The sequence below is a fragment of the Pelodiscus sinensis genome, chromosome 33, assembly GCF_049634645.1.
Source record: "Pelodiscus sinensis isolate JC-2024 chromosome 33, ASM4963464v1, whole genome shotgun sequence".
Taxonomy (NCBI): Eukaryota; Metazoa; Chordata; order Testudines; family Trionychidae; genus Pelodiscus; species Pelodiscus sinensis.
The window spans coordinates 4,131,858-4,137,722 of record NC_134743.1 but is presented as its reverse complement, the minus strand read 5'-3'; positions in this window follow the sequence as shown (position 1 = coordinate 4,137,722).

The following is a 5,865-nucleotide window of genomic DNA, read 5'->3' as shown; positions in this document are numbered from 1 at the left end:
CTAGTTTGTGTTTGAGCAATCTACTCTGAGGAGTCAGAATATGGAAGAAATCATGTGATAAAGGAGAAATAACATCCCTGCCTCCACTTCTTCCAATGAAGAATTGTCATGTGTGAAAATCTGTATTTAAATTATCACTTTCATTTTATAAAATTATCTGCTTTGTGATGGCATCCTAGGTGTCTTTGCAGAAAGGTGTGCAGTCTGGGTCTTTTGACACACAGTGCAAAGGGAGTGAGCCCTGAGCAAGTCAGGGTGAGCTCTGCCTATGTTTTAGGTACCTGCCTGTTCTGTCTCTCTGTTTTGGGGTTCTTATCTGGTAGGGTTCTGTATTCTAAGCAGTGAAGAGTGTAAGGTGCAACATTTTCAGCCAACTTTTCTGTGTGTTTACCATGAACACAATAACTGGTGATTGGTCATTTTTCAATTGGAAAGCACTCCCCTAAAGATGTTAACTGGCTTAGGGGCTAGTCAGTACCAAAGGTCTGCCCACTCCCTGTTCACTAGCTCTGAAGGAATAGCAGGTGCACAGCAGCAGCATAAGCCTTCAAATCAAGACAATAAAAAGCTTTGCCTAGATTGGCTAAACTCCAGGGCTATGTCAACACTGCCCCCATTTTGTGCAAAAAATATGCAAATGAGGCAAAGTGTGGAATATTCACAATGCCTCATTCGCATAATTAATGCGGCTTTGGTTTTGTGCAAATGCCTCTTGCACAAAAAAGGAGCCTCATTAAATACATAAATGAGGCATGGTGATATTCCACTCTTCACCTCATTTGCATATTTTTTTGTTGAAACGGGGGCATTGTAGACATAGCCCAGAAGATTCTATAAGATCAACAGGCAGACTTAAATGTCAGGAAAATGTGAGTCTTAATATTAACACTATTCTTCATTTTATTATTTTATTTCTGCTCTATTTGAAATGAGCAGGAGCTGTTAGGAAGTATTTTTTCAGTGAGATATTCCTCTCAGTTTTCCCCTGTGGCTTATCTAGTTTCGATATCAAATACCCAAAAGGGTGTTACAAGAAGGAGGGAGAAAATTGTTCTCCTTCACCTCTAATAAGACAAGAAGCAATAGATTTAAATTGCAGCCAGGAAAAACTTCCTGTCAGACTGGTTAAACACTGGATTAAATTGCCTAGGGACATTGTGGAATCTTCATTACTGAAGATATTTAAGAGCAGTTTACACAGACACTTGTTGGGGTGATCTAGATGGAGCTTGGACCTGCTGTGAAGGGAGGGGACTGGACTTGATGACCTCTTCAGGTCCCTTCCAGTTATCTTTGTCTCTCTGATCTATCCTGATCAGATGTGCACTAGGCATATTTGAATCACTACTGTCTCTGCCTGCATTTGTGGAATTATGGATAGTCTCTGACAAAGAGATGTTCCAGAGTATTTCAGTATTTTGTACCTGGGATTATATTGTACTACTAATAATATACAAAAAACTACCTCGTTTTATGGTTATTTTCATCATAAGGCACCTGCCCAGTAAAAGAACAAGTTGAATCTCTTTGATCAAAGCAAAACTGAAACAACAAAACTGTTGTTTCAATAGATGAATAATTTGATGAAAAATATAATTTTTTAAAAAAACCTTGTTTATTCTTATATTTTCAGTGGCTTTCTGCCATATTATCCCTTGCTAGTACCTGCAGTAAAGTAGTGGAACCATGGTTATTTGTAGAGCACCAAACTGTAGTGCAAAAGCACAGGGCAGTGTGGACGCGGTCTTGCGCAAGACCTTTTGCACAAGAACTGTTCTGCAAAACAGGTCGGCTACGTCTACATTGGCACCCTTTTCTGGAAAAGGGATGCTAATGAGACAAGTCGGAATTGCAAATCCGCGGGGGATTTAAATATCCCCTGCGGCATTTGCATGAACATGACTGCCGCTTTTTTCCGGCTCGGGGTTATGCCGGAGAAAAGCGCCAGTCTAGACGCGATCTTTTGGAAAATAAACCCTTTTCCGGAAGATCTCTTATTTCTACTTTCAAGAGATCTTCCAGAAAAGGGTTTATTTTCCGAAAGATCGCGTCTAGACTGGCGCTTTTCTCCGGCATAACCCTGAGCCGGAAAAAAGCGGCAGCCATGTTCATGCAAATGCCGTGGGGGATATTTAAATCCCCCGCGGATTTGCAATTCCAACTTGTCTCATTAGCATCCCTTTTCCAGAAAAGGATGCCAATGTAGACACAGCCTTCTTGTGCAAAAAGCCTGCAGTGTAGACAGCCACAGTGATCTCTCAGGCTCATAACCACACAGAAACCTCATATAAATGGGTTAGGCACAGATACCGCAGCATTCCTTTAAGGAGTGACACACAGTCTCTTTTTCTTATCCATCTGCCTGCCCCAATGGGGCAGGAGAACCCCTAGTACCTCTACCCCGGTCCTTGGCAAAAGTACAGGGAAGTGGACTGTGGCCCTGGGACTGCAGGGACTCTTGCTCACTGTGGCTGTGTCTAGACTACATGGCTCCGTAGACGGAGCCATGTAGATTAGACAGATCGGCAAAGGGAAATGAAGCCGCAATTTAAATAATCGCGGCTTCATTTAAATTTAAATGGCTGCGGCGCTGAGCCAACAAACAGCTGATTAGCTGTTTGTCTGTTCAGCGCGCTAGTCTGGACGCTCCCACACCGACCTGAAAGCCTTTTATCGACCTCCCCGTTATGCCTGGTAGGATGAGGTTTACCGGGGAGATCGATAAAGGGCTTTCATGTCAACAGGGGAGTGTCCAGACTGCCCTGATCTGCCGATAAACAGCTGATCAGCAGAGTGGAGCAGCCATTTAAATTTAAATGAAGCCGTGATTATTTAAATCATGGTTTCATTTCCCTTTGCCGAACAAACAAATCAACATGGCTTCGTCGACGGAGCCATGTAGTCTAGACGTACCCTGTGGGGCGTTGGGGCAGTAGAGGCTTTCACTTCCCTTGGGGCCTGAGGCTATGGCTGGAGGAGAGAGCTTCTCTGGTCTTGGGACTGCAAGTTGTGCGGGAGGCAGACTGAAGCCAGTGGATTGTGAGTACACAGTGGAGGAAGGCAAATAGGGAGGGGCTGTGGGTAAAGGGGCAGAATGTGGTTGGGAGAACATGTGGAAGGAGTGAGATGTCCCTTCCCCTACTTGTTTCAGGTCGAGGGCCCCATGAGCTCATAATCCGCCTCTGATAAAAAGGATATTCTAATCATAAGAGATACAATCAAAAGTAGCCTCTCCCCACCAAAAATCACTTCATCAGTTGACATGGTCATTCAATGCGGAGCTAGTTGTGCATTTTATAGAAGTAGTTTTTCTCATCAAAATGTCACATGAACTATGTTTGGACTCAAGGATTCTATAGGCTCAAAAAAGGGTGTAAACAGTTTTCAGAGTTGTCAGTACATTTTGACCTTTTCAAAAAAACCATTTCAGTTCAGATGAGTTTTCTTTTCAAAATGTAAGATAAATATACTAAAAAGGGTTTAAAAGAATTTCAAAATTATTGGAACAAAATGTTTCAGTTGTTCTGAGATAAACTTTTGTTTTGGTTTTGGTTTGAAATATTTTTTGAGATTTTGACTTTTTGTCCCCATTTGAGGTGGGGAAAAGGTCATACTCTTTAAAATATTAAAGGAATGGGAAACTATTTTCCCATTCAGCTCTCATTTAAAAGCCCATGGTGGATGACTATTTGGCTTTGTCTTCAGTGCAAGTTCTTCCAGCAGAAACTATGCTTATGAGGGACTCATTAGCATAAATTACAACATTTCTTTTTGCACAGGGGGTTTTTGCACAAAAAGAAGCAGTGTGGGTGGGTTTTTTTTTTTTGCACAAAACCACCGTTTTGCTCAAGATCCTTATGCCTCTCCAGAACAGCTAATATATCAGTGAAGTCTGGGGCACATTAGTAGTGTGGTCCTGGTTACCATTCCCCCCCACCCCAGCCACTGGGCTAGGACCTACTGTTGCATATCAGTAAATCCCCAGAAAGTGACTGGACTGGAAGGAGATCCAAAACAAACTAAGAGTCCAAAACCATTACCTCTTGGGAAGAAGCCATGGTGTCATGGACTGGTAGCAAGGCTGGGACTGATTTAAAGATTGTGCATACACCCATCTGGCTAGTGCAACCATGATCAGAGGGGATCTTTTCCAGGGCAAGTTGCAGGTAGAGGAGACCTCAGGGCTCCTGTAAGATACATCAAGCTCCGAATGAGCTGCCTTGCAATAGGTTGGCAGAGAGAGGCTGAGTGAGCTTACTCACTTCTATTCCTGTGCCCTTCTCGTTGCTGCAGGCTGAAGCAATACAATTAATATTCTTCAGGGAAGGTCAAAGTAGTACATAAACTTTAGAGGCTGAATTATGTTTGTGAGTAAGGCATTTGAATCATGATTTTGTTTGTGTACAGACTTGTTTGTGTACAGACTAAATAAGCCCAAATCCCTCAGCTCTCCTCATAAGTCGTATGCTCCAGCCCCCTAATTATTTTGGTTGTTCCCCGCTGGACACTCTCCAACAAGTCTACATCCTTTCTGTAATGGGGGCCCTAGAATTGATACAATACTCCAGATGTGGCCTCACCAGTGCCAAATTAAGGGGGATAATCACTTCTCTACATCTGCTGGCAATGCTCCTCCTAATGCAACCTAATATGCCATTAGCCTTTTTGGTTAAAAGGACACATTGTTGGCTCATATCCTGCTTCTCATCCACTGTAATACCCAGGTTCTGCTGAACTACTAAGCCAGTAGGTCATCAGCCTATGACAATGCTGGGTATTCTTCCATCCCAAGAGCAGGACTCTGCACCCATTTAACCCCCTCAGACCTTCCCTGACCCAATCCTCCAATTTGTCCAGGTCACTCTGCACCCCATCTCCACCCTTCAATGTATCCACCTCTCCTCCTATCCCAGTGTCATCCACAAACTCAAAGAGGGTGCAATTCATCCACTCATCCAGGTCATTAATAAAGATGTTGAACAAAACCAGCCCTAGAACTGATCACTGGGCACTCCTCTAGAAACCGACCACCAACCAGACATAGATCTATTGATCATTAACCATTGGGCCCAACAAACACGCACACACCCAGCATAGCATTGTCCTCCTCCATATTTTTCTCTACAGTGATGAGGATTAAAAGGAACACAGGAAAATTGGGAAGTGCTTAGTGACCAATATTGGGTACCAATTACTTTGTTCCGCCACAGGTGGCAAATAAAGCAGATTCATGCATACTCGGCTTATTATTATCTGAAAATAAGAAGCCCTATGTAGATGAGTATTCAGGGTTTCATTTTTAAACTAGGATCGGGTGAGGCGAAAAATCCCTGATTAGAAATGCACTAAAACAAGGGATACATAGCCACTAGAATTGGAGAGTCAGTGAAAGAAGGGAAGGAAGGGATGGAAAGGAGATGTTATTACACTCGTGATTTCAGTTTATGCGGTTGGCAGGTGGAAATATTGACACATCTTCAGTATTGATCTCTTCAGAGGTTCTGATGAGTTCTGTGCCTGCTTGCAGGAGAGAGAGAGAGAGGCTGTCCTCTACCAGAGCAGTGCCAATAGAAAACACAATGGGCTCCTAGTCTGTGACAAAGACTCCGAGGTATGGCAGTAACACAAACACATATTAATAAAGGAAATAGTAGCATTCAGAGTTGCAGAGTCTCCCTGAAGAGCAGCAGATGCAGGAATAAGCATGGAAATCATCTCTATTGGGTGACACTGGGTATTCTCTGCTATGCAGAACCCTTATCCATGTCACCTCCTCTTTAGCACCATGGGCCGCGGTGTTGCAGGGAGAGATGTTTGTGTTATCACATCTGAGGGCAGTTGCATCTCATTTCCCCTTGAGTGGTC